The following is a 13,331-nucleotide window of genomic DNA, read 5'->3' on the forward strand; positions in this document are numbered from 1 at the left end:
TATCAGATGCTACATGATGTTGATTCATCAGCCTAAGGCACTGTCACGTTTTGGTCACTTGATTAACATGATGTCTGTTCTCTTCTTCTAGTGTGGAATAAGTTTGTTTTCTTCTTCATAAGGTATCAGTCTGTGTGGCGGGTGGAGGGGAAGATGTTATTAAACTATGTAAAATCCTATCCGTCATGCCATTTTCACCTGATAGTTTTAGCAGCTGTTGATGCTTCTAGCCTGAATTAATTAATTCTGTGATGGTGGCCAAATGATTTTATAACCTAATTTTATAACCTAATCATTCCTTTTACACATACTAATTACTATAAGAAAGGGCCTTGTCTTTTACCTATTTGTTTATTTATATCTGAAAAGATTCATTACTATGTTTAGTGTACTTTAACACATTATCACCATTATGTATATGTGCATGTGTTTGTGTATATATATATATATGCTCAAATTTTCCTGGATTTAGCCAATGTGAACCTCATTAAGCCAATTAATAAGCTGGCTCTCTCTGTCTCTCTTTCTAGAGAGAGAGAGCTTATTAATTGGCTCACATGGTTATGAATGATGAGAAGTTCTATGACCTGGCCTCTGTAAGCTGGAGAGCCAGTAGTAAGGCAGAGAAAGCAAATTCCCCTTATTCTTCCTTTTACTGTATTCAAGCCACTAATGGGTTGGATGAGGCTCACTCATATTGTGTAGGGTGATCTGCTTTACTCAGTCTACAAATTCAAATGTTAATCACACCCAGAAACACATATACACATCCAGAATAATGATGAACCAAATATCTGGGTACTCCATGGTCCATTCAATTTCCCAGATAAAACTAGCCATACACTGATCATTCTTAGAGCATTCTTTTATTACTTTCTCTTGTTTTGGGAACCATAAAAAGGCTCCAGTTTCATCTAGTTAGTTTCTGGTCCCAAACCTAGATGCAATCATTTCTCAACGTGGCTCTGGCTCCTTTTATTGGATAGTGAGTGGTACAGGAGCTCCCCCTTCTCCATAGAGGATATGTTCCAAGATCCCCAGTGGATTCCTGAAATCACAGATACTACCAAACCTTACATATACTATGCCTTTCTTATGCATTCATACCTATAATAAAGTTTAATTTATAAATAAGGCACAGTAAGAGGTTAACAACAACTCTTTATGTGAATGTGATCTCTCTCTCCCTCTCCATCTCTTTTAAAATATTTTATGGGTAACTAAAACCTTGGAAAGATAAACCATTGATAAGGGGGGACTACTGTGTTTATAAACCAAGATTTGCATGCTGAATGTGCTTACTGCTACAGTAGTGTAACTGCTCCTAGGACTGCTCAGTGAACTGAGTTAGGAAATGTATGTGTGCATACATGTGTGTTTATGTGTATATATATTTACATATTTATATATATACAAATTTAAAATTTATCTCTATATTTATTTCTATATTACGTATGCACACATATACACATATAATTTATTTATGTAATATATAATTTATTACATAATTTATTTCTACATTATATATGTGCATATATGTGAAAATAATATTTCTACATTTCTATTTTTACAATACTATTATGTTAAAATAATATTATTAGAGAACACAGAAATAAATTCATAAACTTATAGCAAACTGATTATCAACAAAAGTATCAAAAACGCACATTGGGAAACAGACGGTCATTTCAATAAATGGTGCTGGGGAAACTGGGTATCCACATGCAAAAAAGGGAAACCAGACCCCTCCCTTTCACCACATGCAAAAATCAACTCAAAATGAATTAAATACTTAAATCTAAGACCAGAAACTAAGAAACTACTAGAAGGAAACATAAAGGAAATGCTTCAAGACATTTGTCTGCCCAAGAATTTTTTAAATGAAGAACTCAAAAGTACAGTCAACAGACGCAGAAGTAGACAAAAGGGATTACATTAAATTAAAAAGCCTAAAATTCTTCTGCACAGCAAATGAAACAATCAACAGAATGAAGAGCCAACCTACAGAATAGGAGAAAATATTTGCAAATTATGGATTTGACAAAGGATTAATCTCCAGAATATTAAAGAACTCTATCAATTCAATAGAAAACAAACAAACAATAGTAACAATCTGATTTTAAAATGGGCAAATGACATGGAGAGGCAATTCTCAAAAGAAGACATACAAATGGCCAATAAGTATACGAGAAAGTGTTCAACATCATTAATCATCAGGGAATTGTGAATCACAACTACAATGAGAAATCATCACACATTTCTCAGAATGGATATTATCAAAAGAAAAAAAAATAGCAAATGCTGGTGTTGAAGTGGGGAAATGGGAGCCCTAATACATTGTTATTGGGAATGTAAATGATTACAGGCATTATGGAAAAACAGTAAAACTAAAAATAGAACTGCAATATGATCCAGGAATACAACTACTGGGTATTTATCAAAAGAAAATGAAATTAGCATTTTCAAGCGATATCATCACTCTCATGTTTATTGTGGCACTATTCACAATAGATAAGATATGAAGTCAACATAAATGTCCATCAGTAGATGAATGGATAAAGAAAATGTAGTATAGACACATAATGGAATATTATTCATTCATTCAAAAGGATAAAATCCTGCCACTTTGACAGCATGGATGAACTTGAAGACATTATTTTAACAGATATGGGCCAGACCCAGGAGAACAAAAACTGCTTGATTTCATTCATTTGTGGAATTTTTTAAAGCTGATCTTTTTTTTTTTTTTTTTGAGATGGAGTCTCGTTCTGTCACCCAGGTTGGAGTGCAGTGGCTCGATCTCAGCTCACTGCAACCTCCATCTTCCAAGTTCAAGCGATTCTCCTGCCTCAGCCTCCCAAGTAGCTGGGATTACAGGTGCATGCTGCCACACTCAGCTAATTTTTTTGTGTTTTTAGTAGAGATGGGGTTTTACCATGTTAGCGAGGATAGTCTCGATCTCTTGGCCTCGTGATCCACCTGCCTCGGCCTCCAAAAGTTCCGGGATTACAGGCTTTAGCCACCATGCCCAGCCAAAGCTGATCTTATAGGACTAGGCACCAGAGGCTAAAAAGGGTGGCGCTGAATGAGGAGATTGGTCACAAGTAGAAAATTAAAAAGAAAGAGGAGGAGTAAGTTCTGGTGTTCTATTGCACAGAAGGGTCACTATAATTAATAATATTGTATTGTATATTTCAAAACAACCAGAAGAGAGAATTTTGAATGTTCTTATCACAAACAAATGATAAATGTGTAAAAGGATGGATAAGCTATTTACCCTAATTTGATCATTACATAAGGTATACATATATAGAAACCTAACACTGTATCTTATAAGTATGCACAATTACTTTGCATCAATTAAAAAGAAAATAAAACATAAAAAGTGAGTAAGAATTACATTTTGCAAAGGGGTTTGTGTTTTAGGAAGACATATGAGAGGAAGGTATGAGGTGGGGAAAATCATGAGACATGACCTAGAGCTAGCCATTCAACCTCTCCAAACTTCCTTCTGCATTTGAAGTATAAACTATTATCATTCCTATGCTCAAAACGTTGCTGGAAGAGTGAAATAAATGACAAAGTATATAAATAAAACAATGTATAAAATATAGCCTCAGTGCATAATATCAGAATCAACTTGTAAAAAGGAATCAAATAACTTGCAGTATGAGTATTAGATTAGAAAGATGGAGAGGCTAGCGAGGTTGCTATTGCAGTAGTTCAACCGAGAAAGTCTTAGACGTGACCTGGAGCAACAGGAATGGAAAAGGGGTGACACAAGGAAGCAGTGCTAATCTTGAAAACGGACAGGGAGAGAGGCAGGGGAACTTAGGAAGGGGTCTAAGATGCCTGAAGTTTCTCATGTGGATAGCTGAGAATGGTGCAAAAAATGAAACAGGTTGTGTAGGTGCCTCTGGAGGCATGGTGTGTGTGCCTGCACTTGGACCCAGCATCTCAAATGGCTGTTCATTCTATTATATGGTCAATACTTATTTATGTTCTTCTGTCAAGCCCTATAGTTGGAACATGGCATCACTATATCCTTGGCCAACTCCTATTGGTGAGCCTTCTTTGGAAATTTCTAGTCGGAGCGTTATATGGAACAAATATCCACTATTTCCTGTGGTACATTTTTCCTTATGTTTTCCTTTAATTTCCTCTTCTTGTCCTCATAAGGTTAAGATCTTGAGAGCCTATACTTGAGTGTGGGACAAGACGATCACTGGGCCAAATTTCAGAGTAGGATGAGGCCTGGCCTTTAATCTAGGAGAAAAAGATGTCTCTGAGGTTCGCACACAGTTTTTCGTAAGTCATCATTCATAGGGCTTGTGGCTATGTGTAACTAACATTCATTGACTGCACTCCATGTATATAGATACACACACACACACACACACACACACGTATTATATATACATATAATATAAATATATATAATATATATATTATATAATATAGATATATATAATAATATAATATATAATATATTTATATTATATATATAATGTGTATATAATTATATATAATATAATCACTGAATCATCACAATATCTCTGAGAAATAGGTACTAGTATAATCCTAGCATGACTGATTATGGGTATGTAGAATTTCAGGTGTGGAGGGGAAAAAAGAAACGTGTAAAAGAAGGATATGAAAGGTTAAGAGCAAGTTGCAATATGAGATTGATGCCCATGGCATGCCTCACTAAGAAAGTGACATTTTAGTAAAGGCAACGAAGGAGCAAACCTTGGGTTCTCTCAGGGAAGAGCTCTCTAGGGAGAGGAAACACCAAGTGACAAGGTCTGAAGGAGGGGCTGCCTGGCATGTTTAAGGAGCAGCAAGAGTATCATTGTGGCTGAGGCAGCATATGAGTGAGGGAAGGAGACGTACAAAGCGAGGTCATGGAGGCAAAGAGAGACAGGCTGTGTGTGACTTGATAGATTTAAAGATTTTAGCATTTTTTTCTGAGTGAAATAGGAGCCACTAGAAAATTTTGCAAAGAATGACATGACTTAATTTTCATTTTAATAGGTTCATTCGCACTGCTGTATTCAAATACAATGGAATGAGAAGGGTGAGGAGAGAAGCAGATGAACCAAGGTCCCAAAGGTGGTGAAAGCTAGTATCTATTGTACCAGTTATTATTGCCTCTAAGCTCCAAAATTACTGTGGTTTCTGTCTCCTGATTGAATCCAACTGGGATGCTTAAGTTCATTGAACTACATTCATTTGTTGAGGAAACACTAGCCCCTCCCCCTCTACCCTCTCCAGCTCTAAATAATTTTCAGAGAAAGCCATGGGAGTATTCGGTGTTTACTGCAAGATTCAACCATCATGGGTCCCATCATTTCTCAATCACTTTCTATCTGAAAATGTAACTAACAGAATTACAGCCATTGCTTAACGTGTTCTCCACTGAAAACTAAATTAATTCATGTTAATGCATATTTAGATTAAGATGGGATTGAAAAAAAACTATAAAAAAACAACTATTCATAAATGCTAATTCCAGCTTATAATACACAGATGTCTCTATTGCTCTTTTATAAAACTTTTTTCAGACGTAAAATTGTTAATATATATGAAAATGAACACTCATGATAATAACTAAGAGTAATTATGTACTTTACAATCACATAATTGAGAAAATATTAACAAAACTGATAGAGAAAAACTGTCAGTTTTACTTTTGGAGGAAAACTCAAATGATGCTTCACCCAAGAAATACTTACGTAATTGACACTTAATGAACTGCAAAATGCAGCACTCCTCTTAACTCTCAGCAGATATTATAAGCTCATAAAATCATGTTATTTTAAGCAAGGAAAAAAATCCTCATAACCATTACAGAAAGTCAAACGTTGTGCTATTTTACCATAATAAGTTTTTCCCTTTCCTGACATTCTAAATACCTATAATTTTAGTCACCAAGACCTTACGTAAGTTTTACTAGCAGAACGCTGAAGTGCCTTACAATCTTTGCTCTTTGTAGGGCACAGAGTTGCCTATTATCTGGCTCTCGGGCCTCCTTGTTTTAAAGCCAATATCACATATGCAAAGAAACAACATCCTTTTTTATCAGAGCTGACAATTGACCTTTGATCGTGTGAAAGGCACAGCTGAAATAACTTACATCAAAATTGCCATTTTAAGGCGAAGAAGAAATGGACACACAATACGGTATAAAACAAACTTACGATGTTATTTGGAAACACACGGCTAGGATTGGTGGGCAGAAATGTCCAAAAATTAATTTTTTAAAAAAGATTGCATCTACAATATATGTGACTGATTACAGCTGTCTTTGAGGATTTTACTGAAAGCTTAATGAGGGGAGATAATAGTTTATTAATCTTTGTACATCCAGTACCTAGCTTAATTCCTAGCATGTAAGGGAGTCTCCACAAATATTAAATTAAATATCCTGTATTGTTTAATAAATGTTTTATGATAAGTGTGTCAACCAGAATGAGATGGGTGTTTAAAATATCTTTCTTTTGGTTCATTTCATGGTTAAGGCAGCAAAGTGTAACACAGCGTTGCTCAGACCTTAATCATTCCCAGGACACCTACAGGCTACTTGCCATATCTCTTATACCATCCATATTATTGTTTACTTATCACTATGCTATAAATTGTCCCACATTTCCTACTGAATTTTGTTTTATCTTAAGCTGTAATATCTGTGAAATCAGAGATGTTATCTGCTAATTACATTTTACCATCCATGAAAATTAATGCACAAAAGGGGATATGTTTCCAGGTATTTGTGTTTTCTTCCATTTGGTTCATCAGTGTTTTATAGTTCTCTATAAACAGGACTTACACTTCTTTGGTTAAATTTACACCTAAATGTTTTTTGTTGCCGTTGCTATTGTAATTGAGGTTGTTTTCTTAATTTCTTTTGTGGATGGTTTATTATTAGTGTATAGAAACCCTACGAATTTTATGTGTTATTCTTGCATTCTGCTAGTATTATGAAATTATCAGTTCAAACCAGTTTCTAGTAAAGTCTATGGTTTTCCATATAGAAGATCACGTCATCAGCAAAAACAGATAATTTTACTTCTTCATTTCCTTTTAGGTTGCCTTTTATTTCTTTCTCTTGCCTAGTTATTCTTGCTAGGACTTTCAGTACTATGTTAAAAAGACCTGATGAGAGTGAGTATCCTTGTCTTCCCTTGATCTTAGATGAAAAGCTTTCAATTTTTCATTGTGATCATGGGTTGGAAGACTTAATATTGTTAAAATGCTCATAGTACCCAAAGTGGTCTGCAGATGCAATGTAATCACTATCAAAATTCCAATGGAATTTTTCACATAAATAGAAAAAAAAAACTTAAATTATATAGAGCCAAAGAAGAACCTAAATTGCCAAAACAATTATTTGGTGAGAAACAAACAAAGCTGGAGGCATCACGCTCCCTGATTTCAAAATATAAAACAATTGTAATCCAAACCATATTGTACTGGCATAAAAACAGACACATAGACAAATTGAATGGATAAACACCTGAGATATAAGCCCACACATTTATGGTCAGTAGACTTTTACAATGGTGTTAAGATCACACAATGAGGAAAGGACATTTCCTTCAATAAATAATGTTGAAAAAACTAGTTACTTGCATGACGAAGAATAAGATTGGATCCTTATCTCAGACCATATACAAAAATTAACTCAAAATGGATTAAAGACTTCAATGTAAGACCTGAAATTTAAAACCTACTGTAGAAAACACACAAGAGAAAAACTCCAAAACAGTTGTCTGAATGATGATTTTTTGATACAACCTCCAAAACACAGGCAACAAAAGGAAAAATAGACAAGTGGAATTTCATCAATGTAAAAAGCGTCTACACAGCAAAGAAGACAATCAGCAGCATGAAGAGAGAGCCCACAGAAATGATAGAAAATATTTGAAAGCTGTTCATCAGATAAGGAGTTAATATGTAAAATACATAAGGAACTAAGGCAGCTAAATATCAAGAAAACAAATAACTGGATTTAAAAGTGAGCAAAGAACTCAAACAGAAAAATATCAAAAGAAGACATTCAAATAGCAGCTACATAAAAAAATTCTCAGTATCACAAATTATTAGATAAATGCAAATTAAAACCACAACATGATGCAGTCATACCTCATTTTATTGTGTTTTGCTTTATTGCCATTTACAAATAATTGCATTTTTTTACAAAATGAAGGTTTGTGGCAATCCTGCATTGGACAAGTCTACTGGGACCATTTTTTCAACAGCATATGCTCACCTCATGTCTCTGCGTTACATTTGTGTAATTTTCACAATATTTCAAATTTTTCCTATTATTATATCTGTTTTCATGTCCAAGTTCAGTGATCTCTGATACTGTGACTGAAATTGTTTAGGGGTATTGTGAAATGTGCTTATATAAGAAAGAGAACTTAACTGATAAATGTTGTGTGTATTCTAATGGCTCCACCAACCAGTCATTCCCCCAGCTCTCTCTCTCCTTCAGGCCCCCCTAATTTCAATGTTGAAATTAGGCCAATAAATAACTGCAAAGACTTCTAAGTGTTCAAGTGAAAGTAGGAGGTGCACATCACTAACGTTCCATCAAAATCTAGAAATGATTAAATTTAATGAGGAAGGGACACTAAAAACAGAGACAGATCAAAAGCTACGCCTCTTGCACCAAACAGTGAGCCAAGTTATGAATGCGAAGGAAAACTTCTTGAAGAAAATGAAAAGTGCTACTCCAGTGAACACACAAATGATGAGAAAGTGAAACAGCCTTATTTTTGATATGGAGAAAGTTTTAGTGGTCTGGTTAGAAGATCAAACCAACCACGTCATTCACATAAACCAAAGACTAATCCATAGCAAGGCCCTAACTCTCTCCAATTCTCTGAAAGCTAAGAGAGGTGAGGAGGTTGTGGAAGAAAAGTTGAAAGCTCCTAGAGGTTGGTTCATGAGGTTTAAGGATAAAAGCCATCTCATACCATAACAGTGCAAGGTGAAGTTGCTGATGTATAAGTTATTCAGATCTAGCCATGAATATTGATCAAAGGGGCTACACTAAACAAAAAATGTTCAATATAGATGAAATAGTCTTTTATTGGAAGGAGATGCCATCTAGTACTTTGATAGCTAGAAAGGAGAAGTCAATGCCTGGCTTCAAAGCTTCAAATGATAGGCTAACTCTCTTGTTAGGGGTTAATGCAGCTGGCACCTTTAAGTTGAAGCCAATGCTCATTCTCATTTACCATTCTGAAAATCCTAGGGCCCCCTTAAGAATTACACTAAATCTACTCTGTCTGTGCTCTGTCGACGGAACAACAAAGCCTGAATGACAGCACACATCTGTTTACAGCATGGTTGATTAAATATTTTAAGCCCACTATTGGAACTTACTGCTAAGGAAAAAAAGATTCCTTAAAATATTCCTGCTCCTTGACAATGCACCTGGTTACCCGAGAGCTCTGCTGGAGTTGTACAAGGAAATTAATGTTATTTTCATGTCCACTAACAATACAGTCCTGTAGCCTGTGGATTAAGGAGTAATTTTTGGCTTTCAAGTCTTATTATTTAAGAATTATATTTTGTAAGACTACAGTTTCCATAAGATAGTGATTCTTGTAATAGATCTGGGCAAAGTAAATTGAAATTTTTCTAGAAAGAATCCACCATGCTAGATGCCACTAAGAGCATTTGGAAGCAGGTGAAAATGTCAACATTAACGAGACTTTGGAAGAAGTTGGGTCCAATCTTCACGGATGACCTTGAGGTGTTTCAGACTACAGTGGAGGAATTAATTGTAGATATGGTGAAAATAGCAAGAGAACCAGAATCAGAAGTGGAACTTAAAGATATGACTGAATTGCTTCAATTTCATTATAAAACTGAGGAGCTGCTTCCTATGGATAAGCAAAGAAAGTGGTTTCTTGAGATAAAATCTATTCCTAGTGAAAATTTGATAAATGTTGAAATGTCAACAAAGGATTTAGAATATTGCATAAACTTAGTTCAGAAAGCAGCAGCGGGGTTTGAGAGGAGTGTCTCCAATTTTAAAAGAAGTTCTGCTGTGGGTAAAATGCTATTAAACAGCATGGCACACTGCAGAGAAAATTTTCCTAAAAGGAAGAGTCTAATTGATGCTTCAAACTTCATTGCTGTCTTTTTTTTTTTTTTTTAAGAAACTGTCATAGCCACCCAACCTTCACCAACCACCACTGTTGTTAGTCAGCAGCCGTCAACATCAAGGCAAGACACTCCACAAGCAAAAATATTATGGCTGACTAAATGTACAGATGATAGTTAGCATTTTTAACAATAAACTATTTTTGTTTTGGTTTGTACATTGATTTTAGACATAATGCTGTTACACACATAATAGACTACAATATTATTTAAACATAACTTATATATACATCAGGAAACCAAAAAATCATGTAACTCCTTTTATTATAAAATTTATATTATTGTGGTGGTCTCAAACCAAACCCTGAATATCATTGATTTATTTCTATATCCTCGCATACCTGTTAGAATGGCTTTTACTGCAATGATGAAAAATAACAATTGTTGGGGAGGTTGCAGATCAAAGGAGACTCTTGGGCACTGTTGGTGGGAATATAAAATAGTACACCAATTATGAAAAGGTTCCTCAAAAACCTAAAATTAGAACTACCACATGACCCACTAATCCCATTAGTAGGCATTTTTTTTTAAAGAAAAGGAAATTAGTGTATCACATCTCTATGTTTATTTCAGCACTATTCACAAGGACAAAAATATGGAGTCAACCCAAGTGCTCATCAACAAATATGGAAAAAATCTTTTCTTAGTTTCTCCCAAAGTGGTCCCTTTCAATGATTTCTTGATATATTGTCAACATTAGAATGAATTTCGGTGATAACTTTTAAGACCTCTCCCCTTAGGGAAATCAGGATGAGTGGGCATGTAATATACATATAGGGCCATTAACTCTGTCCCATTTTGTACCCAAATTCCAGTTCCTGTCGCACTTTCTTTTGCTATTTTTGTAAATATCCATAAAGGAAAGACTACACAGAGATGAATAACATAGTGAACAAATAACTGTGTGGAAGTAATGATTGGAATTTACGCCTTAGAAGGATGAACTGGCAAATAGAAGACAATCTGGAGAAACTTTTCAGAACCCAGAGAAAACAGACATAAAAAAACCTGAATAGTGATAGTAAATACGGGAGGTACAATAAATATGAGCAACAAATAACAGGCAGCTATAAGACAGGCAAAAATGTATAAAAGAGAAGCAATACTGAAGAAAAACTTAAGTAAAAGGGTTCTGACCTCAGGAAAATCAGTAAGTCTGGAAACAAGAGCATTCACGGAGTTCTATGAACAATGAATCAAAACAGATTCATATAAAATATAACTATTAAATGTCACAAATAGAGAATTCTTGAATTGTCAAGCATCTACATTCTGCCCAAAGCAAAAGCAAACCAGTGAATCTAATAATAGTTATCCACAAAGAAACAAGATCAAATTATCCTTAGTCTTCTCCAAAACTGAAGAAGACAATAGATTATCGACCACAGAGCTGAGAGTAGGGAGAAGTGTAAGCTTAAGAATTTTAAATTGTAAACCAAAAGTCAAATTTTAAGCCCCCAACTATCTGAATGCACCCTCTTCTCGGCCTCCCCTCCCCTTCCAAAGTTAACCTGAAAAACTAGTTCAGGCCATGATGGGAAATAGGGATTGGACATACCTCATTATATTCTCCTTCCTTTGGAATTCAGGCACATCTGACCAGCATTAACATTAAAACAGAAATCTTAAGACTGACAAAATAGAGTTTTTGTAGCAATAAGGCACCAAATTCCAGCCTGCTGTAGTATAGCTTCCCATGACAGAAAGCAAACCCTGAAAGAAATCAAAGCCTTCTACCCAAAAATATATTTCTTTGACACATTTTCTGCCCTGGAAAGCTGTCTGTTGTGGGAAAAATCTACATTCTATAGAGAATACGCTTTCATTTCCAGATCTTTCCTCTGATTCAGGAGATAATTAACTAAGGCTCCGGCAGCTTTTAAGGTCTGATAAGAGCTATGAAGCCTGCTACCTGGAGGCTTCATCTGCATGATAAAACCATAGTCTCCACTATACTTTATCTTAACCCAGATGTTCCTTACTTTTAATTCTAGTTCTTTGGGCAATAACTCTTTCAACAAACTGCCAATTAGAAAATCTTTGAAATCACCCATGACCTGGAATTCCTTTCTTGCAGTAGTCTTGCTTTTTTGGAACAAACTAATGTACATCAAACATATGTTCATTGATGTCTTATGTCTCCTGAAAATATATAAAACCAAGCTGTAGCCTGATCACTTTGGGCACATATTCTCAGGATTTTCTGGGGCTGTGTCATGGGCCATTGGTCATTCATATTTGGCTCAGAATAAATTATTTTACAGAGTTAGACTCTTTTCATTGACAAAATTAAACCACAGCACCAAATTTTCGTTTATTTGTGAAAGAAATGGTATACACCTATACCTATATCTACCCTGAACATGTATGGATCTAGAATTTGTGCAGCTGGAAGCTTTTGACAATTTAAAGGATCCATTTACAAAAAAGAATATAGGATGGTGCCCAGCATCATGGAGGAAGTAAGGCTACTGCTGAGTTGGTGTAGGTTCTCTGTTCATAGTGGATCCACCATGTCAAAGGTTTCCTTTAAGATCATGCTAACGTTGGATCCTTGGCTGCCATAGGAATTACTCAGGGTGTTCCTGAAAGTACACCTTTCACAGTAGTCTTAAATCTTGTGCAGAATAATTTAAAGAACTTCCTGCAACAAGTGCAATTAATACCAATGATGGAATAGGAATAAATACTGCACAGACTGCTGGAAATGTTTTTCTAAAACATGTTCAAAACTACAAGTTATTCCTAGAGATCCTGTTGGAATTTGTTATTATCTGTTGCTTGGGACATATGATTACATTTAACAGTAAATATTGGTATTTGCTGTAAAATTGAAATCAGACATTTATCATAAAATGAAAACAGCAAAAGTCAATGAAATAATAAAAGCAAAAGTCAATGAAATAATGAAGGTGATTCTTTTCTCTCTTTTTGATGTTCATACTCTTATTAATGTGAAGAGGGAATGCTTATGAAGTAAGGATATTACCACCACAGAAGATCATATAGTCTTTGACTGCTATCTTAAAATACAGACAGGTGGCTCATTTGGGGTAGATACATTATCCAATGTTGTTTTTTCAAAGTAGGATGCTTTTGATAGTTCTTTTTGAGAACATTTGGAATACTAAAATTTATTGAATCTAACA

The 13,331-nt window shown here is 35.0% G+C and overlaps 1 pseudogene; it reads left to right on the forward strand.

The window, feature by feature from the left end:
• Window positions 1-12,695: 12,695 nt before the first annotated feature.
• Window positions 12,696-12,986, forward strand: LOC116535260 (annotated as a pseudogene).
• The last annotated feature ends 345 nt before the right edge of the window (window positions 12,987-13,331 follow it).

Source organism: Sapajus apella, unplaced genomic scaffold, assembly GCF_009761245.1.
Source record: "Sapajus apella isolate SASKATOON/1434 unplaced genomic scaffold, GSC_monkey_1.0 scaffold93, whole genome shotgun sequence".
Lineage (NCBI taxonomy): Eukaryota > Metazoa > Chordata > Mammalia > Primates > Cebidae > Sapajus > Sapajus apella.